The 26263-nt window shown below is 49.2% G+C and overlaps 1 protein-coding gene across 4 annotated transcripts in view; it reads right to left on the bottom strand.

The window, feature by feature from the left end:
• Positions 1 to 26263, bottom strand: part of LOC144783182 (uncharacterized) — a 273155-nt gene that overhangs the window by 107630 nt on the left and 139262 nt on the right. Inside the window, exon 1 of one of the 4 annotated variants that reach the window (XR_013601430.1) lies at positions 275 to 408. The exons of the other annotated variants lie outside the window; for them this stretch is intronic. The gene's annotated coding sequence lies outside the window, so the exon portion shown is untranslated. Of the gene's footprint in view, positions 1 to 274; positions 409 to 26263 lie in introns of those variants that run through there. 4 annotated transcript variants of the gene reach the window in all.

The raw sequence follows: 26263 nt of genomic DNA, 5'->3' as shown, positions 1-26263 counted from the left end.
GTACGAGTGTCACTACTTAAACCCACAACAGAGAGAACGTCCTTTATTCAAATATGTTTCTTTTCAATTCAGACATTGTCACATAAATACACCATCGTCGCTCCTCTTGAATGTAATCTTTTCTTTAACATGGAGTGAACGTTTTCCTCACTCTCTTTTAAATAACTGCAAAGCAAAGCATTCTCCGCTTTTGATCTCTAACCAGCTGTTGCTCCGATTATATGAGACAAATCTCTCTAGATCTCCTCACACCAGCACAGACGCAATCTCTTACTGTTTCTTCTTCTGCGCTCGTCTTCTCTCTCTGCGTGAAGGCACCGTTTGAAGGTTCATTTGCTTCACCTTTCGCGCCTCAATATTCGCTGTATGCCCTGCTGCTCGCTGACTGTAGGCTGACCCTCGTCGCCAAGAACATGTTGTAACCACAACATGAGACAGAGTGGTATGTAGATAACAAGCTTTATTTAACGTCAGCAACAAGACATCGGCGCGCCCGCCGCCTGCAGTCAGCCTGTGAGAACTGACAGCTGGCATCCGGCGCTCGGCATAGAACCTTCGGCATTCCAGCATTCCACGGCGGTGCGTGGAGCGGAATGACGTCACAACAAACTCTAGATCCCTACAGCCACATGAAAAGCTATTTGAGACAGTGAGCATGGAGACTTGAAAAGTTACAAACCACAATAATGCTCAGGCAAGCACGACACAAGAAGCGTGAAGAGACAAGAGGCTACAGCCCATGAGAAATGCCAGACCAGTGACCTGCAGTAATTATAGAGATCAACTTTGTGGACATAAAACTTCAAGGGATCCAAGTGCAGTGCAATGAAATAGAGCTGAAAAAAGTGCTGACGAGAGCAGCTGAAAACAAAGAGCAGGACGCTCCTCCAGAGTACTATCTGGGAGGAGCTGTCAGGTCCAGGAGCTTGAAGAAGTGCTGACCAGAACAGCTGAAAACATTCTCCAGGACACTACATCTGGGTACTCTCAGGCTGGATCTGTGAGGCACAGGAGCAAGCCCGTCTACGCCCGTCCGCGCCTGGACCGCGCCCAGCGCCAGACCCCTGGTCCTCGACGATGCCAGCGCACCCGACGGACCTACGATGCAGCCACCCTCCACGCACTCAATGCCGGACGAAACGCCGCCTGCTACCAAGCCACCCCGAGGCGCACACACGTACACACGGACCCTTCACCTGCCAAACCTGCTGCTTCACCTGCCTCCGAACCGGCACCGCACCCGCCAAGCCGAGCACCAGCAACAACCACCTCAAGTGCATCCTGCTCAACACCCACTCCGTCCACTGGCACGCCGTGGGACTCTGGAACCTCCTCGACACAACCTCACCAGACGTCGCCTTCCTCACGGAAACCTGGATGAACGCCTCCTCAGCCCCCGACATCGCCATAGCCATCCCGGGCGGCTACAAGATCACCCGGAGGGACCGCGTCAACCAAACGGGAGGAGGCATCGCCATCGTCCACAGAAACACCATCCTCATCACGACCAACTCCGACGACACCCTGAATGCCGCCGAACACCTTCACTTCCAGATCCACACCGACCCCAAGACCACCCTCAGAAGCACTCTCATCTACAGACCCCCGGGAACACGCACACAATTCAGCGAAGCCATCGCAGACTTCGTCAGCCCGCACGCCCTCACCTCCTCAGACTACATCCTCCTAGAGGACCTCAACTTCCACCTGGAGAACAAGGACTGCAACACCGCCGCCCTACTGGACAACCTCGCCAACCTCGGACTCGAGCAACTGGTGAACACCCCCACCCACTACGCCGGCCACACGCTTGACCCCGTCTTCTCCTCCAGCAAGCACATCTCCTTCAGCCACTCCACCGGACTACACTGGACAGACCACAGCTGCGTCCACTTCAACTTCAGGAGAACCACGACCCACCACCACCCGCAACAAGTTCCCCGCAGAAGCTGGAGCAAGATCACCGCCGACCAGCTCACCACCACCCTCAGCCAGAACCCGCCCACCAACACGACGGACCCCGATGAGGCAGCCCGCAACCTCACACTGTGGCTCACCACCTGCGCCGACGAACTCTCACCACTGAAGAACCCTCCCAGCAGACCCGGCAGCAGGAAAGCCTCATGGTTTGCCACCGACCTCAATAACTCCAAGAAAACCTGCCGCACCCTCGAGAAAGCCTGGCGCCACGACCAGACAACAGAACACATGACCGCCCTCAAGAACGCCACCCGCAAACACCATCAACTGATCCGCACCACCAAGAAGACAGCATTCAAAGAAAGACTGGACAACAACACCCACAACACCAAGGAGCTCTTCAGCATCGTCAAAGAGCTCCCCAATCCCAGCGCCTGCAACACCGACATCACTCCCTCGCAAGACCTCTGCGACGCTCTCGCCTCGTTCTTCCACCGCAAGATCGCCGACATTCACAACAGCTTCGACGCACAAACCACGCACCCTACCACTGAACCAGCGCCCCCAACCACCACCCTCTGCACCTGGACCCCTGTCAACACCGAAGACACCACCCGCCTGATGAACACCATCCACTCCGGATCCCCCGCCGACCCCTGCCCTCACCACATCTTCAACAAAGCCGACTCCATCATCGCACCCCAACTCCGGAACATCATCAACAGCTCATTCGCATCCGCCACCTTCCTGGAGAGCTGGAAACATGCCGAACTGAGCGCCCTCCTCAAGAAACCCACGCGCGGACCCCATAGACCTGAAGAACTTCCTTCCCATCTCGCTCCTCCCCTTTCCAGCCAAAGTCATCGAGAAGGCCGTCAACAGACAACTCTCCCCCTTCCTCGAGACCAACGGATCCCTCGACCCTTCACAGTCCGGCTTCCGAGCAAACCACAGCACCGAGACCTCCCTCATCGCAGCCACCGATGACATCAGGTCCCTGCTCGACAACGGAGAAACGGCTGTCCTCATCCTCCTGGACCTCTCAGCAGCCTTCAACACCGTCTGCCACTGCACCCTGATACAGCGCCTCAGCTACACAGGAATCCAAGGAGCGGCCCTGGAGTGGATCATCTCATTCCTCGCCGGAAGAACCTAGAGAGTCCGCCTCCCCCGTTCCGATCCGCGGCCACCGAAGTCATCTGCGGCGTCCCGCAAGGATCCTCACTCAGCCCAACCCCCTTCAACGTCTACATGAGCCCCCTCGCAGCCATCGCCCGCCGACACAACCTCAACATCATCTCCTACGCCGACGACACCCAGCTGATCCTCTCCCTCACCAACAACCCCACCACCGCCAAAGCCAACCTCCAGGAAGGAATGAGAGACGTCGCAGAATGGATGACGATCAGCCGTCTGAAACTGAACTCAGACAAGACGGAAATCCTCATCCTCGGACCATCTCCCTCCGCGTGGGACGACTCCTGGTGGCCCCCTGCCCTGGGCAGCGCACCCAAACCAACGGACCACGCACGCAACCTGGGCTTCATCCTGGACTCCTTACTCACGATGACCAAGAAAGGGAACGCAGTCTCATCATCCTGCTTCAACACCCTGCACATGCTCCGAAAGATCTTCCGATGGATCCCCACAGAAACCAGGAAGACGGTCACCCAGGTCCTCGTCACCAGCCGTCTGGACTACGGGAACACCCTCTACGCTGGAACCACAACCAAACTCCAGAAAAGACTCCAGCGCATTCAGAGCACCTCAGCACGACTCATCCTGGACATCCCTCGCCGCAGCCACATCTCTGCCCACCTGAAAGACCTGCACTGGCTCCACGTCAACAAGAGGATCACGTTCAGACTCCTCACCCACGCACACAAGGCCCTCCACGACATGGGCCCGAAGTACCTCAACAGCTGCCTCTCTTTCTACACACCCACCCGCCAGCTCCGATCCGCCAGCCTCGCCCTCGCCTCCGTCCCACGAATTCGGAAATCCACCGTCGGATGAAGATCCTTCTCCTACCTGGCAGCCAAGACATGGAACTCCCTCCCCACTCACCTACGGCTGACCCTGGATCACCTCTCCTTCAGGAAACAACTCAAGACCTGGCTGTTCGAGCAATAGCGACCCTCCCCCACCCCCCATCCTCAGCGCCTTAAGACCCTTACAGGTGAGTAGCGCGCTATACAAATTCTTGTGATTGATTGATTGATTGATAGAAGAAGTGCTGACCAGACCAGCTGAACACACCCAGCAGGACACTCCACCTAGGTGCTCTCAGCAGATGTCAGGTACAGAAGCTGTTTAATTTCCTTGTAAACGCACGTAGAGTGCAACCGGGAGGTGCCTGGCTCCGCAACGTGGGCGCCATCTATGACCGGTGTTCTTTACCGGTAGAGGATCTGTTTATTTTATAGATTTACTGTTTATTTATACCTTTTTACATTTTACACTCCGCGCGTCAGCTGAGTAGAAGCCTGAGTGCGTAGGAGGAATTTTTAAAGACCAGACCAGCTCATTCTAAATAGAGCGGATACGGGGACACGCCACCCTCCCACACGGGAGAATATTTAGTAGCTGCCTCAGCGCATTCGCGCCGGCGGCGCACCAAAGGCAATCTGCCCATTTTACATCACCTCCTCAGCCAGGGACGGACTGGGAACTGAAAGCAGCCTGGCAAGTTTTGCCAGATCGCCCCTGTCCGGCGCGTAGCGAGCGAGAGCAGCGAACGAGCCCGACCACTACTAGGGCTTTTTTTCCCTCCAAGAAATTTTTGGAAGAACACAGACCAAAGTGGTGAATTTTACAGCACATTTTTCATTACATATTCAATTGTATCAACTTTCAAAGCACAGTAAATAGTAGATGATGACCTTAAAGAGCACCAGGTTACCCACCCAGCAATATGTACCCATAGACATTCTTATAGAGAGCACCAAAAATAGACACGAGTAGTGAATCAGAGAGAACAAAGTAAAAGTGAGATCAGCCCATATGGTGTGTAGCGAGCTAGCGCAGTGAGCAACCACTAATAGGGTTTTGGGGGTTGACCCCCCAAACAATTTGAGACACAGAAAGGCCAAAACAAAGCATGTTGTAACACATTTTTATAACTTTTAAAGCATAGTAAATGATTACCTTATGGAACACCAGGATACCCAGTTATAAATTACAGACACCAGAGAACACTAAAAAATGAAATGCCATTCTTTATGTAAAATAGTATAAAGACATTTAAAAACACACTTAACTTCAAACAATTGTGCAAAGGTTGTCACACGTTAAGCACTGACATGTGAAGCTGTGGAAATGTCACACATAAGCATCTGATAACTAGCACCTAGGCCACAGAGGCCAGAAACTACGGAAACGTCACACCCAGGCCCGGTCACACAAGGGCAAAAAGCATGAAAACATCACACATAAGCACCCAGGCAGCCAGAAAGCATGGAAATGTCTCACATGGCACCCTGACCAGAAAGCATGAAAGAAATCACTCAAAGGCACCCAAGCCAGTGGCACTGTTACACTTTTCAGAGTGTGGGTGCTGCCATCAATGTTGCATCTCATGGGATTGTGCAAAATTCAAGAATCACACAAAGAACAAGTGTAGCAATTGAGCCTTGTCTATATAAAACTTAAAAGTATATGCCAAACCATTTAAATACACTGCACTCTTTATACTGTACCTTGCCTTATGGACAGGGCGTGCGCTGGTAGTAACATCCTGGTGAAATATGTAGTAAAAGGGAATATTTTTAGGCCTGGCAAAAGGTTGCCAGGTAAAAATGGCAGTTTTACAACTGCACTGGCAATGGCAGGCCCAGGCCGTGACACATGTTTAAATAGGCTACTTAAGTGGGTGGCACAATAAGTGTTGCAGGCACAGTAGCAGCATTTAATTTGCAGCCCTTGGGTACACATAGAACCACATTTTTAGGGATATTCAAGCAAATTAAATTTTCCAATTCGGTGTCAGACAATTTTACCATTGAGAATGTTTTTAAATCTAATTTATGGGCGTTTGATATTTGTATTTTTTCTTTGTTATATGCTTTATCTGTTCTCTTTTATGAATGAATGAATGAATGAATGAATGAATGAATGAAATTATTTATAGAGCGCACGATGGCCAAACGGCTTCCTGGCGCTGAGAAGTCTAGGGAACAGAACAAGCAAGGCTAGGAAGGATATTAACAGGGGTAGGCCAAAGCGAACAAGAATGTTTTAAGTGCTTTGCGGAAGTGTGAAAAGATGGGAATAGAACGCATAGAAAGAGGGAGGGAATTCCAAAACTGGGGTGCAAGAACAGAAAATCTGGAACCACCAGTGCGAGTTTTGCGGAAGCGGGGCCGGAATTGGACCAATAAAGACATATTTGAATACAATAATCGTTAGGGTAAGTAGATGATGTAAAGGTAAAAATAATAACATTCATTTTCCATGATGATGCAATGGCAGGTGATGTACTGGATGTGCTATAATTGTAGCCCAGTCTAATTGTACTCGGCATAATGTCATTCGATCATAGACACTTCGACGGACCAGGAAAAGAAAGGCCCAGCAAAGCATCTTGTTTGGTTGGTATAAAGCACTGCCCTAGGCTCAAAATAGAAGGAAGAGTAATCCCTGATGAAAGTGAGGGCAGGGCGGCTAGCAGTCTCTCCGACTCCTTGATGTGCTTTGGAATGGAGCTGTTTAATAAAAAGAGGATTTTATTTGTAAAGTGTTTGTCCGCATGTCTGTAACCGAAAACTACAAACTAATAACGCAAATGCACTTTAGTGCTAAGAGAGTCTAGTCTTCTGCCGACAGAATGAGCTAAAAACAGCATCAAGTGCTCAGCCGTCACTTTTATTGCCTACTACGTACTACGTGATATGGGAAGAAGACAGTGACACCGAATAACACCCCTCCCTGAAATGGGTCAGGGCCACAGTAGCGAGTACCAGTTACATAAGTAGGAGAACGTAGCAGCCTGCATTTACCTTTGCTCTACGGCTACTTTAATCGCGGCCCGGCCGCCCACATCATGAAGTTCCGCTGCGTGCACCAAATCAAAAGTTTTAATCATGATGACTGTCACGGGGCTGACGGTGACAATCATCATGATTAAAATTTCCGACTTATTGCCTGCAGCCAGCCACGGCCAGCCCTGCGACGGTGCGCAACTTAAGTCACCTGACTTCGCTCCGCTGCTCCCAATCAAATCCCCAATCCACTGCGCAGATTAAAACCGGGCCAGCCACCTGGCCTGGGCCTATAATACCATTTGCTATGTTTAATCTCATTCCCGGCCCGGTCACGATGCCCGTCCACTACCAGTGCCCACTGCCCTGACTCACCCGCTGCGAGTGACAAACAGCCAGGGGGACTAGAAATAATTACATCTCTGGGATGCCTCAGCAGTCACGCGCACTTTTAATTGTGCGAACCCCAATGCGCATGCGGCATGACCCACCAGCCCCACCCTGAGGGTGAACTGAAGAGTGGTGCGCAGACGCGGCAGAGACATCTGCGCGCTGCCGCACCTCCTCCTGATTATTACATTCACCTGGCTGCACCGGGTCACTGATGGTGAGCCACTGCAGTTGTGCTTTTTTCCCTGCACCACGGAGCCGAGTGGAGACACGGAGTAGTAGTCTGTTTGAACTCCTCTGCAGCGGAGGTCAGACAGATAGTCAGACTAGTCTGTGACTCTCTCTGACTCACGTCACCATAGCTGCCAAGGTTTCAGATTCCTATGTGTAACATTTTCATAATTTCAGTGTGATTATGGATGACATTTAAACAACTATGAGTGACACTTAATCACCAGCAAAATCAAGCAATAAAGACGAGGGAAACATAAAAAGTTCAGAAATGACAACCATTTGAACAACAAGAAACTGCAAGAAGATCTTAAAACCGCAGCACAGCACCAAAAATCGTTGCCAGTCTTTGGCCCCTCCCTGCCAGTAATCAATCAAGAGAGCATCAGGACCCAGGGCCTATGTCTGTCCACATGACGTAGGAACCTCAGCCCAACAGGAGGGATGTTTGAGGACCCAACAGTGGAGTGGTGTGGCTCACTGGAAGCAGAAGTCGGCCCGGGACCAGGGTTCGATTCCCGACGCGGCAGAGTCGTGGACCAGGGTCAGCGGACTCGATAATTCTCGCCTCGGTGCCTACTCTAACCAGGGGTCCCACTCGGCAACTCTGGGCATTAGCTTGCCTAATCTCCACAACGGCCCCATCAACGCCGGGGATGCCTGGCTCCACCTTGGGGATTCCCAGCAGGGACCATCTCACAGGGAAAGCCAGGACGGGTTCCCCAGCGGTAGACAGCGCCAGGACGCCGACTGGCAAAAGTGTGCTTTACAAGTATACACATTACATTACATGAACAAGACAATTTATTCACAGGTCCAGGCATCTCAGCTACCTGTTACACAGTGTCAGTCAGCTGACTCACGCGGGGACGGGGTGAGCGCCATTGTGCATTATCCTCGCAGGCTAATGCAGGTGCAATAATCTTACGTACAACATAGCAGTCAGAAATCTGATAAAATTACCCCCCCCTCCCCTCAGCCCCGGCGGTTTTGAGAAATAAACCGCAAACATAAGGTGGCCAGAGTTGAAATGCATGCTCGCCACAGCCAGGGCCACAGCCGTCAGCCATGCCCGAGGACAATGCAGAACGTCTGAAGGAGTCTAACACATCAAGACTGGACCAGCATCCTATGCAGGCAGCTGTCGTTCACGTGCCTGCAATATGGCGAGTGAATGAATATATAATGTGCCGGGGCTGTGAAAAAATGGCAGAAATGAAAACAGGTGACACTTCAGCATGCAAGGAAGCCTGTTTGTTATCATAGTAACACAGTGACATGCAAAATGAGTACAATCTAATGAGCACAGTCCCCTCGGTACACCCTAGTGGCTGATTTAATGCAAAATAGTTTTTCTACGTGCTGCAGGCAGCGAGAAATGTGTAAAATAAACTGCCTCCTTTCTTAGGTTATTGAAACAACTGCATTTGTTTTCACATTTATCCCCTACTTAATTCCAACAAACAACTTTTTAAACAGATCAGCATACAAGCATATGGCAATTGATTTTCTGGAATATGTATTTTCTGAAGAGATATTTACCAATGCGTTTAAAAGCATCACAGCGCGGGATTCAGAATATCGGTGCTATGACTTATTCAAACCTTATTTTTCATATTTACATTTAATCACGGTTTTATAGGGGTGCTTTGTGGAGACAATCTGTGAGGCTGTCCCAGTTTCACAGAACTGGTCTTTTACAGGCCGGCGCAAGACTAAAGTGCTACTACATTGGGCCTTCACAAGACATGATCCGGTCGATATTAAACTCCACTGACTCGGTCTCTGTGAGTTTTATTCTAACTTTTCTCTCACGCTGTGTTTTTCGTGAGCACTTGTTCACAGCTGTCATACTTTGCAATTATTTTCCCATGTTGCTTCTTCCCTTTACATATATACAGCACTTGTAAATATGTGACACTCTTCTGACGTTTTAACAAAAAAACTAACATTATACTACTGAACATTTGATATTTTATTAACAGTAACACAATAAACTTCCATGACCTCTGCCCAGCTCAGTCAGCTGGACTCCGTGGAGCCTGTACTCTCCAAACAGAATTTACTGTCAGTTTACTGCACAAAGAAGTTCTCTCTCAGAGGTTTTGGTGCGAAAAATTGAATCCACACTGCAATTTATAGTAAATCCTTTTAACAATTTCCGCAGAAATTGTTTTTCTTTTTTGCTTTCACAGGTTTCCTGCACTGGCCTACACTCTGGAATACTTAGAAATCCACCCCAACGTGTCTCAACACCATAGCTGCCAAAGTTTCAGATTGCCATGTGTGACATTTTAAAAATTTGAGTGAAATTATGAGTGACATTTCAACGACTATGAGTGACACTTTCTCGCGAGCAAAAATCATGCAATTAAGACAATGGAAACTTCTAAATATCAGAAATTACAGCCAATTGAGCAACAAGAAACTCCAAGAACTTCTTGAAACTGTTGCAGAGCACCAGAAATGGAAGGAGTCTAACCCTATTGCTCCCGCCTGTAACCGGACTGTACTGTAAACGAATGCATAACCATGAAATTACACAAGTTAAGTTTATCAGCAGCAGTACTTTATTAAAGTGCTGTGTACATATGCTGACACATGCACAGTGCTGGCCACCTGTTGTTGTGCTGGTGGGGGCTGCAGGTGACATCACTCGGGCTCAGCTCTGCCTCTCCTCCCCTCCCCTTGCCTTTACCTTGTAATGATCATGAGGCAGCCGTGCCCTCCCTTTGCCTTGTAATGTTCACGAGGCAGCCGGGCCATTGCTTAGCAACAAGATCAGGACCCCTGGCCTAGGCTTCGAGTCTGAGTTATCATGATGTGGCAGGTCTCTCGGAGAGCGTCTAGGCCCCAACAGGATGTGTGAGCAGGGGAGCCACTGAAGTCAACAACATTTCGGGCAGGCTGGGAACCAATCAGAAAAAAAGACACTGATCATGGGAAGAACACTGCAGAGAGTGTAAATGTCCACGCACTATCCGACTTGATGATGATAATACCCATTCAGTGGACAGCCCTAGATGAGACTCAGAGCAGCTGCAGTTGTAATGTGATAACACGTGCTGCAGAGGTAAACAAACTAAACCAGGACTCAGGCAGCAGGCTCTCTGACTCCTGAAGGATGATCAGACAGAGCAGCCCTGCAGATCGATGCTTTTTATTATGTTAATTTTTTTTGTTTCACATCATGATTCAGGTTAGTAATAGGTCACGGTGCTACGGCCGGGCAAATAGATGTGAATACCTGACGCAGTGCTTTGTAGAAGGACTAAGGGGAATGGGCTGTAATAATGCATTAGGGTTCCTGAGTTCTTACCTCTCTGCGCAGGTGCTGTGTGATGTCTCACCTTCTGGCTGGCCTACCGGTACCCAATTTCTTTGAGAACTACTCACTAATCCTACATTCTCAACAGACTAGGCTTTCTGACTTTTTTTTTAAATAAATGCATGTCAAGGGAGGCAAGTGACTACAAAGAAGTTAACAGCTCTCTGAGCTCTTGCTGAGTGTAATGACTGCTGACAACTGGCCAATCATGTGATGTCAGCACAGTGACAGACAGCCTTATAGTCAGTCCGAGTTTCAGGCAAAAACTGCAATTTTTTTTATGGCAGTTTACTCACGAGCGATGGAAATAAAATTATCCAAGAACTAAGGCCGAGAAGGAACATGCTGTTTTAGGTTTTACTTTTTGTACCATCATCTTGTTGTGACAGCCAGCCTTGCAGCGCTCATAATTGCTACATTATGGATTCCAGAATCCTACCTAAGTAAACACATGGGTTTCCGTTTCCAATTAGTTGCCTCTATTTTAGTACCGCCGGTTGTACAATATAAGTTGCAAGCATTGATGCACCAGAGCACGACGTGCTGACATTTACATAAAAATAAGTGCCACCGGCGTCGCGTGCGCAGCGCTGCGTGGGGGCTGACTTACTTATGTTGAGTGACCTGCTGCAGTGCTGCCCAGCCACGATGTGCAGCACAGACTGCCTGCCACTAGTACTGCCACAGTGTTGGGTTCATCCAGGCAGAGCTGCTGCTGTCCACTCGAGTCGGACCCTCCTCGCGTCGACCGCTCCCCCCCCGCCGTGGCCGCGCTCGTCCTCCTGGTGGGGCTGGCCAGCCCAGAGCTGACTTTCGCCGGCTCAGCTGCCTGCCAGGAGGTCAAGTCAACTGCTGCTGCAGCCTGGTTTGCGGGGCGCAGGCGGCCGCAATCGATCATGCGGCCGGACCCCCTGCGGCCGGCACGGCCTGCCATGAGAGGCTGTGAGTGAGCAGCAGGCAACATGCACTCTCAGATTCCCCCGCCGGCCGCTTTACTAACTTCCTGTTCCTGTCCGGACGTGACGGCACTCTACCGCCGCACATCCGGATTTAATCCCGGCCCCCCTGGTGACACGGGGATCATTCATTGGCTGCACTATCGGACAGAGAGGGCAGGCATCCCCGCCCCCGGCTGTGTTATGAGCCGTGCTGGCGCCGCAGCCGCATCATTTGCCAATGACAGGCGCCGTTGGTGGCTCACCTGGCAGCAGGTGCAAAATGCGTGACATTGCATTTCTGTGCGGTGATGCGGATCACCGCACTGAAATGCGTGAGCGTCACACGTGTTGCGTGACGCTTGGCAGGACTGCAACACATGTCTGAATTTCCAGTTTCTTATCCTGGCATCCCAAGCCAAGCGCACTGTATCAGCGAGAAATTCTCGATCCTCGCTACAGAGCCCTGGAATCCCTGTTTCCTCACACTTGGCGCCAGGGCGAGAATAACTTGTTGACTTACCAACTTTCGGCAGGACTCACTCCCTTCCGTGGCAATTTAAATGGTGTGGCTAAGGGTCAAATTTAGTGCAGCTGCTGAGACAGCTGAAACTTGCAGCAGGGGCGGCGGATGTGTGAGAAGACAGCGCTGCCTTCGAGCCGTGCTCATGGTGATTTATTTGAATTTGCCGCAAAGAAGCCCAGAGCCCCAGCCTCCTGCCTCCCACAAGTGAATTCTGTTACAGGACTGGAGGCTTCGGATTATGCTTTCTCTCTCATTACTACAACAAAGAGCAGCCAATAAAAATTTTTTTTACAATAAAGTAACATTCCCAGAATGCTTAGCACATGTTCCATAACAACCATAGAGACTAGCCCTATATATGTGTCTTGCCCCGTTAGCACTTCCTCTTTCTTTGCTGCTCGCAGCCGAGAGAAGTGCTTCATATTTCTCTTGTGACTGTAATTACTTGTGCTTGATTTGATTGATAAATGCTTTGTGCACTGTTATTCTCTGACTTTGTCGTTACACTGTGAGCGCTGCGGAATTGGTCGCGCTGAGGTTTTATGTATAGCGCGCACTACCTATTGTGCTCTGTCACGATCTGTCTACACACTTGGAGCGCTATGGCACTGCGGTGTTGAACGCGCTTTATTTTCATTCAGCGCTTACCGCATTTGGGGCATTTTCGCACCGTCTACACGCAGCGGGTGCTCGGCCTCATGGAGAGTTGCAGCGTTCGCGTCTCCGGTTCCTCGAGCGGTGGCGCACGGCGGGACTATCGTCTTTTGCTGCCGCACACCCCCGTCCGACAGGCTTCATTTCTCCCCTTTGTTTACTCGCGGGACCCCCTCTGAGGCGGCGGAGCTTTCCCTGATTCAGGCCTGCTCAATTCATTACCAATTCACCCGCCAGGCGCGCGCAGCCAAATTGGGCTCCTTTTGGGCTGTGTGTAGCCCAATCTCCGTTCTTTCCTTCCTCGTGCTCATTTTTAAATGAGTTTGTCAGATTCAGGTTGTCTCCAGGTCCCGTAGCAGACGCCTCTCCAAGGCTGGTTACAATCTGGACAGGCCCAAAGCCGTGTGCAGGCTTTATAAGGTTTTTTCTTGGCTGGTGATTGACTACAGCTTTGCTGAGGAGAACATTTTAAACAAATTATATTTGCACATAGGGTGGCTCCCCCCTTGATTGAGCCCTTTGGGATTGCTTGGAATGGATTCAAGCCAACGTACCACATTGTTCATCTTTGTGAATATGGATGACTGGGTCTACTACGAGGAGGACAATTACGGGTACTACGAGGAGGCTCAATCTGTGCCTCTGGAAGACAACCTGGTGGATGCGTTGGACGCATCCGTGCAGCAGTCCGTGAGTAGGGCGGTTGAAGTAGCGGTTCCCCATACGGTGAATAAGGCTCTTGCTGTTGCTCTTAAACCTATCACGGCGCAGCTCGAAAAGTTCGCTAAAAGGCACGGCATGCTCCCGGATCCTTCTACACCCTCATCTGGTGCTAAGCCTCAAGCCAAGTCCACTACAAGCTGGCCCCACGCTCAGGCTTTAATTAAGTTGCCCCAGCCTCCCGCTACTGACCACCAGTACGCGGAAGAGGAGGGCCCTAGTCAACCTTACTCCACCATGTTTACACAACCACGGATACAGGTACTGATACCGACACGGACTCTACGAGTAAAACCGCCTCCTCTAAAAAGAAGAAGGCCAAGAAGAGTTCTGGTGAACCACAGTCGGCGCCCACATACCAGTCCAAGTCTCCTTTTGATTTTAACCCAACAGATATTATTCACCCTCGTTCTTCTGATTGGGCCCGTCCTTTAGAGGTTTCCGATTACATTCATCAAAACCTCAGGCGTAGCTTCGATAGGGAAGCCAGGAGTCGGCTACGTTCTGAGTGTCCACGTCCGGATGTCCCAGACAAGGTGGCGGAAACGCCCGATATAGACCCGAACATGCTGGCATTCTTGAAAAAGTTTGCCAAGGACCCTAAAAAAGGGATCGATAGAGCTTGGTGCAGTTGCCAAGACAAGCTCTTGGACACTGTGGGCCCGCTGGCAAAGATTTTGGAGTTGGCATTAGTTGCCAAGGAGACTGGAGCGTCCATTGATCCGGACATCCTGGCAGGTTGGGCACAACGGGCAATCTGTTTCCTAGGAAACGCCAACTGTGCCATATCCTTATAGCGTCATAAATCATTGCTCATGAGAATGGACAGTAACCTTGCCTAACTTGCGGCAGCTGAGCCAGGTCCGTTAGCAGAAGGGCTGCTGTTCGGAGACAAATTCGTAAAGGATGTCTCCAAATACGTGGGGACCTTTACCTCACTGGATAAAGCTCAGACCAATATCCGGTGAGCTTCCCAAACAAGCCTTTTTGGAAGGGCCGGGCGAGGCAGGGGCTGCTCACCAGGCCGTTCGTATTACCAGGGCCCCAACAGAGGTGGATATGGCCACGGCAGAGGGGACTTCCAGGATACCACCAGAGGCGGCACCTTTTATCCCTCCAGACGCCAGAACAGGCGCCGGTTTCATCGCAGCGGACAAAGGGGTAACTTCCAGCCACAACTTACAGCAGGTGTGTCCAATGCCTCTTTTATCTTACACTCTGGTGGGGTAGAATTATTCGTCAGTTTCTGCACAATTGGTCCCAAATAACACATGATTCCTGGGTACTACAGCCTGTGGAGGGTTTCCACATAGATTTTTATCAGACTCCAGTGCAGGGCGCGCCTCCCCCTCTATATTTTTCCCAACCAGACATGACTTTTATAGATCAAGAGATAGAAGAATTGCTGCAAAAACTCGCAGTGGCCTACTGCGAGGACAGGCCAGAAGGTTTCTGCAGCAACGTCTTCTTAGTCCAGAAGAGAGGCGGTGGCTACCACTTAGTTCTCAATCTGAAGGGGTTCAATTGTTTTGTCCTCTACAGGCACTTCAAGATGGAGGGAATTCATCTTTTGGTGGACATTTTGAGGCAAGGGGATTGGCTGGTCCGCCTGGACCTCAAAGACGCTTACCTGACAGTTCCGATTTTTCCTCCTCATCGGAGATTCTTGCAGTTCCTCTGGCGAGACAGACGACTGGAATACTTGGTGCTGCCTTTTGGTCTTTCCTCAGCTCCTTGGTGTTTCACCAAGCTGATGAAACTAGTCGTAGCACTCCTCAGAGAGCAGGGCATTCGTCTGATAATCTATCTCGACGATATCCTGATCATGGCATCTTCCGAGGAATTAGCGTCACAACATCTTCACAAGACGATGTCCCTATTGGAGAATTTAGGGTTTGTGATCAACAAGAAGAAATCGGTGTTGACTCCAACCCAGTCCATAGAATTTCTGGGGTTTGTAATCAATTCCCAGTCGGCGCAGTTACTCCTGCCCCAACACAAGTTGAAAGATCTCAAGAAAGAATTGCGGAAAAATCTAGAGTCTCGAATTATGTCTCTCAGAGCGATTGCACGGTTGGTGGGCCTCTTGGCCTCCTCTACACAAGCGATATTTCTCGGCCCCCTTCATTACCGGGCCCTGCAGCGCCTAAAAATACGGCATTTCCAGAAGGATCTCTTACTCGGACATGACTCCCCTTCCGGAGGACGCCGAGAGATCAGGTGGTGGTTGGCCCATGTAGAGGCCTGGAACGGGCGAGCGATCTTCGGATCTCGCCCGGAGATAGTGATAGAATCGGATGCCAGTCAGTCGGGCTGGGGAGCCAGGTGTGGGAATGTCACGACAGGAGGCAGATGGTCATCTCAAGAATTAGAGTTACACATCAACTGTATAGAGCTTCTAGCGGGGTCGTTTGCGATCCGCACACTCTCTCTCAAGACGGTTTCCTGTTGTATTCTATAGAGGATGGACAATAGCTCAGCAGTGAGATATATAAACAAGTTGGGGGGCACCAGATCCCCGTTGTTGGCGGAGATAGCCAAAGACTTCTGGCACTACTGCCTAGCCCATAAATAACAGTGGTGGAGGAGTACCTCCCGGGCAGAGACAATACGATAGCGGACTGGAACTCTCGTCATTTGAAAGACTACGGCGGCTGAAAGCTTCATCCGTCGCTCTTCCAGATACCTCAGTCGCTTTGGGGTCCGTGTCGCATAGACCTGTTTGCTTCCAGACTGAACCGTCAACTGGAAGCGTTCTTCAGTTGGAGACTGGATCTGTTAGCAATGGCCACTGATGCCTTCTCACAGGATTGGTCAGTGTCCCTCAACTATGCTTTTCCGCCTTTTCTCCTGATTCCCAGGGTGGTCAATCAAATTTCCCTGCAATCGGCGGAGTTGGTGTTGATAACTCCGATCTGGAAGGCGCAGCCTTGTTTCCCAGTTCTTCTGGAACTAGCGTGCAACTTTCCTCTCCTCACGATTTTCCCGACGATGCCCCAGGGCCCTCAGGGGGAGTTGCACCCTCTAGTTCTCGAGGGGCAGCTGCACCTGATGGCCTGGAGGCTTTCGGGCAACAGTGGTCGTTGCCAGGACTTTCGAAGGAAGCTTCAGAGTTCATCCAGCAGGCATGGGCTCCTTCCACAAGGAAGCGTTATTCCTCCGCATGGCGAGCTTAGTGTAGTTGGTGCCTGGAGAGGCACCTGGATTCCATCGAGGCAGAACCCGCCCACATCGTGAATTTTCTTTCCAAAAAGGCGGCAGATAGTTTGTTATACCAGTCAGTCAATAACATCCGGTCGGCCATCTCAGCAGGACATAACCACTTGGATGGCAGACCGGTAGGCATGCATCCGATGATTTGTAAACTCCTGAAAGGAACACGGGTCACCAATCCACCTAAGGCTAAGTATTCATATTTATGGGATATTTTTAAGGTATTAAATGTGTTTGATACGTGGCCTGATAATGCAAACTTGTCAAGAAAATAATTGTTTGCTAAGCTAGCAATGCTCCTTTGTTTTTCGTCTTGTAGACGGGTTTCTGACATTAGAGTTTTAGATGTGGAGGGTAGAATTTTTTCTCCTGAGGGGTTGTCTTTTGCTATTACAGTTCGTACAAAAACCTTCTCTAAATCCATTGACTACAATGCTTTTCCATCAAATTCCAAATCATGTGTGGTGAAGTACCTCAAGGCATATGAAGAATGTACCCAGTCCCTCAGGCCGGTGGGTTGTTCAACACTGCTGATAGCTTTACAAAAGCCATTTACGCCTGTTATCTCTGCCACAATTGCCAGGTGGCTCAGATTTGTTATGACAGAGGCAGGAATTGACAAAGAGTTGTTTGGAGCGCATTCTGTCAGAGGCGCCATGGCTTCGAAGTCTTTTATGCTGGGAACTAGTATCCATGATATTATGAAAGCGGCTGATTGGTCGTCTAGTTCTACGTTTAAGCAATTTTATTACACACCTGTGGGCGATGTTGCTTCTGTGGTTCTAGATAAGGGTTAAACTAGCATAATCCAAAGCCTCCGGTCCTGTAATAGAATCAAAAATTTGCTAGCATTCACGCCAAGAATTTTCAATTCTATTAAGGACACGGAGGCGAAGATTATCCCGCCCACATTGCATATAATGTTATTAATGCCATGTTTACCCTCCCTGTGACTAGGGATTTTTGGCAATTATTAGGAGTCTCGCTTCTCTTTCAGGTGCTGACCAGAAAGGCGAATAATCAATCATATGTTGCCTAATGGTCGACTAGCTTAACTGTCTCCAGGCCAAAGATGGATGTTTGTTTTCACTATTCCAGTTGGAGTTCTGTTTCTACTTTACTTCTATGGACAATGAACACTTTGAGTTTAGAATCCGCTCGCTGGGCAAAGAAAGAGGAAGTGCTCACTTGGCAAGACACATATATAGGGCTAGTCTCTATGTTTGTTATGGAACATGTGCTAAGCATTCTGGGAATGTTAGTTTATTGTAAAAAATGTTTTTATTGGCTGCTGTTTGTTGCAGTAAAGAGAGAGAAAACATAATCCTCGCCCCGTGTCCTTAATAGAATTGAAAATTCTTGGCACGAATGCTAGCAAATTTTTGACTCTGGCAGCAGACAGAAGAACATGACGTCAAGTCCCCGCCAAGCCTAAATCAGTGTTGTTACACAACCTGACTTGCTGCGTCATGTCTCGGTAGCAGCCATTGGGCACTACCTCGACCTGACGTCGTCAGAGAACAGCACCACGAATCATACCCGAGCAGTGAGCACTCAACTAAAGATCATAAATTGTGGCATTACATTAGGCTACAGAGCGAGTTTCCCAAGCCTGCCAGAGCAGCACACACATGGGGCACGCCGCTGCCAGTTGCCCAGTGAGACTCCACATTTTAATTTGACAGCCGAGCGCTTAATGAAACAGCATGGTGTCACAGACTCAAAACAAAACCGGCCCCCTGGCAAAAAAACTGCCCCCACTCCATCCAGCCTACCGGGGGATTCCCCAGTGCCCGGATTTATCAGTCCGGCCCTGGCACCTAATCAGGCCCAGCCTGAACCTAGTAAGAAGGGCCCTGCCCAAGCAGTCGATACCATGCTTAAATATGGTTCCACGCTCAAAGTTGTTTGTACAGCCATACACTCTTTATTTGGGGTTGCAAATCACAGGCCTCCCTATCCTTGGCCAGAAGTTTCCTAATGGCGTCTTTGAGACATTTTTTATCCATAGCCATAAGGTGACCAGATAAAGAGAAGATACCTGGTCTGCACAGTGACACATATCCCGGCCACGGGATGTGGATGCCCATGTCACAGCCAAGGCAGTCCAAAATGTTATCTCTGTTCAACAAGGCCTCCTGGACTAGCCAGATAGAATATCATAGCATTAGAGTAGCCAATTTAATGGCATCCTCCTCCAAAGGGAAACCCAGTTATTCATGAATGGCGAAGCCAGGGGACTCCGGAGACACACCCAATAAGCGCCTACAGATCCTATTCTCCCCAGCTTGGAGGCCCCTGGTGACTTTGTACCCCCACAATCCAGTGCCATAGGTGAGAGTTGGGATGCATTTCCAAGCATAGATCTCAACAAGGGCTGTCAGTGACTTCACAACTATTTTGGACGCTACGCTAAATGAAAAGCCCACAGAGTTAAAAAAATTTAAACATCGTTTTTTTCAGACAACGTCCCCAGGACCCATGTGAATCAAAGGTGACACCCTGATACGGGAATTCATGGATTTTTCCCAAAGAGGTGACTTGAAGCACAAAACAACTAGATTTCACATGCTTCCTGCCACAAAGCAACACTGACGTTTTGGACAGGTTTGTGCGCAGCCCCAAGTTAGAATAGACAAAAGTAGTAAATAAAGCCTAGAGGCCATTTGGGGTTCGGGACATTAAAACGACGGCATCAGTATATAAAAGGACGGGGACCCGTGTTCCCTTAACAGTTGGTGAAAAAGCCCCAAGGAAAGAAGAATTTCCCAAAGTTTGGGCCTGACATTACTATCAAAAGTGCATGCCAGGTCCATAAAAGCAAGGAAGATTGGATCGACTTTGGCCACAATGTATTTGCCGAGAAGGAGGTGGAGATTTAGACATTGCTCCTGGGTCCCCAGCCCCAGCTCAGACCTAAAGCCATTCTGAATATTGGGAAAAATATTATTCCCTGTGGCCCATGACTGGATCCTATCCAACACAACTCAGCTAATGGCCTTTACAGCAGAGTCAATAAGGGATATGGGCCTATAACAACAAGAGGAGGCCCTATACCTCTTCTTAAAAACAGGACCAATAATGGTGGAGCATCATGTCCTAAGCAACCCCCGTGACAAGCCGTATTGACATAATTATTTGGAATCGGGGTCACAACATTCACCTGTTGTTTATACAAGTCCATGGGGACTCCGTCAGGCCTGGGTGCTTTGGGCATGGGGCTCCTCAGGATCACAACAACCACCTTTTCAACCGTGAACTCACTATCAAGGGTAAAATAGGATAGGGGTCCCATAAGTTCAGAACGATAATTTGAACGATAGACCTGCTTAAAATGCGTAAACCAGGAACCTGCTCTAATATTATCACAGAGACGGTTAGAATCTGTACCAGACCGCTGAACGAGGTTTACAGTCTCCCAGAAAAGATCCAAGTTACCTGATTTACAAGTCAGGGTCAAGGTGCCCCCCCACCTCCTCCTTAAATTCAGCTTTCCTTCTCTGGATGGCAAGCCTATACACCTTTCTGCAGGCTGTGACCTCACCCATTACCAGTGGAATGGTTTTCAAGGCCTGTATTAAGGACTTTGAGAGATGCAGTGGCTTAGAGGCTGGTGTGATACACGATAAAAGACTTGTTGAAATTAATATGGTCTCCTCAGCGCATTCATACACCCAGGAAAATTGTGACAGGCAGAATACCCAGCTGCGATGACCTGTGATACCTGAAAACGAAGAGAGCGTGAGGAAACCCCATGACAGGCTATTTGCCCCACAACTGCCGAAGAAGAAACGCTGTGCCCTTCAGCGAGTTTGAACGCTTTAAAAGTGCGAAGAACGCTCATGACTGGCTGAGTGTGCTGCGCCACACCCGCCGAACTGGCCACAAACCCCTAGTTTTCATGTGTTCTACTAAAAGAAGGGAAAACACCACTTCTCGTATAAGTAGGTGGCTTATAGGTTTGGAGGGTTACTATTTTAAGGTGGAATACGTACCTGGAACAAAACACTTTGTGGCTTATTTAGATTACTATGTAAAGAAGAGGGGACAGAAGGTGACAACATGGTTGATTCTACCTGATTTGCAAGCCAGGGTCAGGAAGCACCACACTTCAGCCTTAAATTCAACCTTCCTTTTCCGGATGGCAAGCTTATACACCCTTCTGCAGGCTGTGACCTCACCCATGACAGGTGGAAAGGTTTTCAAGGCCAGCATTAAGGATCTATTGGCTTCCCAACAGTCCTTATCAAACCAGGAGGGTGGGTGGACATCAACAATAAGCTTTCGATAATAGACCCTAAAAGGTCAAAAGCATAGTTGATGCTGGCTAAGGGGTAGGATAAGTGCAAACATTCCAAGATTCTGCTAAAGTACTCTGCACAAAGCCTGTGCATGACTTCACCCATGCCAGCCGATTTCCAGGCCAATCTCTCTCAGCCCATCGCGACTTGGATTCAAATGAGTCCCCCCCACAGCGACCTTGTGGACACCAGGATTTGGGCAGAGCAGTGTAACATCAAGAGTGCTGTGGTCACTGAAAGTGCTTTAGATAACATTACCTTCACACACTCAATCAAGAAGATACATGCTAATAAAAATATAGTCAATTACAGAGGATACTGCACCCCCAACAAAGGAGGGAGTTGTAAGACAGTGAGGAGCAACCCGCTAACATGCACTGCCCAGTTCAGACCTGGTCAAATAAAAACTAAGTTGCCCTCTTTTGTCACTGGGTCAGGTCACAATACGTGTGTCATACAAATCTGGGATACAAGCCTCCAAATCACAGCCCCCAATCACCCCAGAACCCAAATCTGACGTTGAAATCCCCTGCCGAGACAACGTGAAAACCACTGTCTTGAAAGATGTGAATAGATTTTAAACCAAAAATAAATTCAAAAAGGGCAATAAAAGTCAGGTTGGGTTAGACGTAAAATTATCATTATAAAAATGAATGAACACAAATTTGAATGTTTTCGACCATTTGATTGAGAAATCTAGAATTAAGGGTTTGGCCGATCGCCGAACAAGATGGCCGCTTCTTGACAGGGCTCCTGCCACCCACTACATTAATCCTACAATATCTGTATATTTCTCCGCACACCGCAAGAAAAAAATGCTAAGAGGAGGTGTGCGATGTCTTGGGCAGGCCACTGGTGCCCTTATTCTTACATTCTGAAGCCCTGCAGCAGAATCAACCGCTGGAGCCAAAGTGGGGAAGTACAACCATGGGCTAGCGTAGTGCCGTGGCGGAGATGGGAAGGGGCAAGAAACAGGCGGTCCTGCAGGATCTTGCCAGACGTAGGCAGATGTCGCAAACGACGAGCGAGAAGACAACACGCGAGGCAGAGTTATATCTCTGAGCGGAGCAACAGTGGAGCGATCGTGCACCCCAGTGGTAGCGGCTGATAGGGGAGAGCTAAATCAGCAGCTGATGTCAGACAAAAGGCAGCCCGTCATTCAGGAAGTTCGTGTAGGCCCCGGATGTGCTGGAAGCAGGCTGGTAAGTGAGCTGCGGGGGCTAGGAGAGAGCTGTTTGGCCCTGTGGAAGAAACAAGGACTTGTGAGGCTTGCTTTGCCCCATGTGGCATGTGCCCTAAACGAGGACAGCGCTTCCATGAGGGGAGGCCCAGTGGGGAGCTTGCAGATGCCCAGGAGACACATGACTCGCTTCTAGACTCCAGTGGATGGGCATGATCTGTGTGGATCCAGAACTGAAGTGTGGCTGGATGGTGGGTGACTCTTCAACGCCGGGTGGGGCACAAACACTCGACGACGCCTAAGTAGGAAACAGCTTACTGCTAAACGCACCACCCTTCCTCTATTGCTAAGAGGGAGAACCATTTTATGCCCTGTTCATTATGAAAATCCTGGTGAATCCAAGCACAAGGTCGGAACTGGGGGACACCAATCATCTATTGGAGGTGGTGCGGGGGCAGAAAGAAACCTGACAGGTCACAGAGGTGTCCCTAGATGACCTCTGGTAGGCAATGGTGAGGACTGAGCCCCACTCCCTGTTACAACAATCGCAGTGACACTTGACCAGTGGTCCTTCGAACGCAGGAGAGAGTGATGTCTGGAGGAAGGGGGGTCTCTTACGACCCATCAAACCAAATGGACAAATATGGGAAACCTAAACATGACACACCAGCATTGGTGGAAGAGGGTCAGCAGTGATCTTCCAGGGTAGAGGGGGCCCCAACTCTGCAAGATATTATGGCAGCGATTCAATAAGCACACTCAAGACTGAAACAAAAACATTAAAGTTCCAAGTCAAGGAAATGCAAGTCAACAAGTATCCTGGAGGCTAGAGTGGAAGACTTTGTGTCGGGATCTGAACAGTCATGGGTCACTGATCGGCATCGGCGAGGACACAATCCATCGGAAACTACAGTTCCCGGCATCCTCGGGGAGAACGTTGCGTGCTTGTCGTAAGGCACGCAATATCGGAAGTAAAACACTGCCCTTCGGTGATGGCGGAGCCGATAATTCTATTGAAGTCAGAGGCTGTGGTTTGTACGTTACTGCATTTACCGGTAAGCGCTACCTCTGTGTATGTTATTGTCTCCGGTGAACTCCGTACCGGATTTAGGCTCAAGTCCTTTTTGGGAGGCGAGACGAATCTCGCCAAGTAACGTAATCTGGGGCTGCTCACTCGGCAGAGACAGACATTCTGCTGTTTTGATACGGGGAGCAACAAGACATCATTTGCTCTCCGTGTATTCAGGAGACCTGAGCCGAACAAGTATTTTGACAGTTCATTTGGTGTTCCAGTGAGTGGATTAAGGATTGGTTGGGGCTCCAGCCATACTCATTTCATCTAATTGTTTCCTAAACTGGAAGTGCTGTTTGGGGAACTTTGAAACACCAGACTTTCCATGGCTGTTTTTCTACAGCTAGCAAGGTTAAGTAACGATTAACCCAGGCTTGATATGTTTACTTTCGTTGTCTTCAATTGCTGTTCATCTTTATGTTCTAAATACAGGGGAGCCGAACTGGGGGAGACTCAGAGGGATTTATCTATCTATCTACAAGACGTGAACTCATGTATATATAGGTATGTTGTGGTTATGTTAACAGGAATAGTCTTGCACCAAAAAACAATAGGAGAATCACACAAACCTGCCTTATGTTTTTTCTGTTGCAGTAGATGAATCTCTGATCTCACCTCATTCCTCATCCCTGGTTTACGCCTTCAATATTTTTCTTTACAGGTAGGGAAAAGGATTGTACAGGGGTTAGAAGTGGAGTGTTCTTGCTGAAGTTAAACTGAGTGTTTGCTGAAGTTATATACTTAGTGTATGCTCTTATCGTTTCAGGTCTCCTTCCCTGCCGTCCCCTTCCTTTCCTTCCCTCGCCTGACCATCCTAGTTGTCTGTGCATATACTCCAGACTCTTTGGGACGTCATGTGGGGGAAGCCATAGGCAAATCAGCACAATCCCGAAGAAGCACGAAGGTGGAGCCTGACACTTTGAAAGGCGATCGCGCCACAATAATGTGCGCATAATCGGACTGCCAGACAATGGATTTATTTATGGAAGACCTAGTCCTTAACCACCTGTAACCCCCTGGACTTTCAAATTATGTCTCAATTGAGCGAGCACACAATGTACCGGGTGCACACCCGTGCCCTATGGTGGCATGAATCTTCAATTACAGAGATCGTGATGTCACTTTTCAGATGGTGCGCAGTGCGCCACTGCTCAAACTGGAAAATAGTACCATCACCTCCTTTCTGGACTTTACTATCGAGTGCAGAAGTTGCGGGTCTCCTTCCTCGAAGTCCAAAAAAGCCCCGCGGGAACGTGAACCGAAATATGCAATGCTGGACCCGGCTAATTTGCGGGTGGTTGCAACGGGTAAGACTTGGCTTTCTGAAACCCTGGAAGAGGTATGAAATTGGCTTGATGGCTGTTGAATTGTCAAGGACAGGAGCTCTGTATCCAGAACTGTCACATCTTAGAGATCTTTCACAAAGAACAGGAACCGTTGAATTGATGAAAAGGTAGATAACTGGTTCGCTTTATGACTACATGATACGGTGAGAGGGTGGGTCAGGTAGACTGCTCCCTCCTTCTCCACATGCTGTGGGGAATCTTTCCTGCATGAACACTAGGAACTCTACTGCAAGATTGAATGGCAACTAAGCGGTAACAGATTATACTTGTTATTCACAGAGGGAGTGGTGGGACAGCATTATATTGGGTCCATGTTCCCCTACAATATGTTACAACGGTTGGGGTAAAAGGCACTCTGCAAAGTTGGGGGGTGGGCAGTCCTTAGTCCGCTATGCAGGGGGGCATGGAGGAGAGGCTACAATCCAGGTTTGTATTGTTTGTATGTATTTAGTAATTGTGTTTGTAGTAGGAATGACAATCTCTTGAAGACGCAGGATCCAGACGGGCCCCGCTATCTTACCCAGGCCTCTCTTAAAGAAAGCCACGGATTTCCCCCGCCAGTTCTATATGCCAGTTAATTGGGGAATCTTCACATTGATCAGGTTTCTGCCCCGGCAACCCCTCCTTGGGGCCGAAATGGTAGTTGACGTTCCCGATTCTGCTAGGAGTGCGCACAGAGCATACCTGATGAGTACTAAACTGTTGTCACTAAGGTTTAAAATCCTCTCTTTGAATGTAAATGGCCAAGGGAATAAAATTAAAAGAGGGTTGGTCCTGTAGTATCTGAAAAGACACTCTCCTGATGTAGTCCTCCTTCAGGAGACACATCTCCAGGGGACAACCTACTGTGCATTGAATAGATGGGGATACAAGATGGTGGCCCATGCTGGTTGCACTAGAGCTCTAGAGTAGCAGGCATACTTCTCCGTAACTCTTTTCTTTTCATTATACAACAAATCACAGATGACAACCCACAAGAGTTTCATGGCACTGTGAGGGCCAATTAGTTGACATAATCTCACTATATATACCCCAGAGATTAAATGCTTTGATGCTTTCGGACCTGGGCACTCTCCTCCTCCGTCTCCCAGAGAGTGAATTGTTAATTGGGGGTGACTGTAACGCGGTTCTTTGCGAAAGTATCAACCACTGGCCTTGTGTCAAGGGGAAGCCTCCTGAAGAGCCCTGGCTGACTCAATATCCGCAATCGGCCTTATAGGAGGCTTCCCCTTGACGCAAGCCCACTTTGCGAAAGTATCAACTGCTGGCCTTGCGTCAAGGGAAAGCTTCCTGCAGAGCCCTGGCTGACTTAATATCCGCAATGGGCTGGGTGGACGCGTGGAGGGCCTTCAACCCCACAGCCCGTCAGTACACCTTTCACTCTGGAGCACACAGCAGCCTATCCTGCATTGACTACATATTCGCTCTGGCCCATCTGCTTCCTTTTTTCAGCGAGATACACCATCTT

The sequence above is a fragment of the Lissotriton helveticus genome, chromosome 1_1 (genome assembly GCF_964261635.1).
Source record: "Lissotriton helveticus chromosome 1_1, aLisHel1.1, whole genome shotgun sequence".
NCBI classification, from domain to species: domain Eukaryota; kingdom Metazoa; phylum Chordata; class Amphibia; order Caudata; family Salamandridae; genus Lissotriton; species Lissotriton helveticus.
This window is presented reverse-complemented; position numbering and strand designations above follow the sequence as displayed.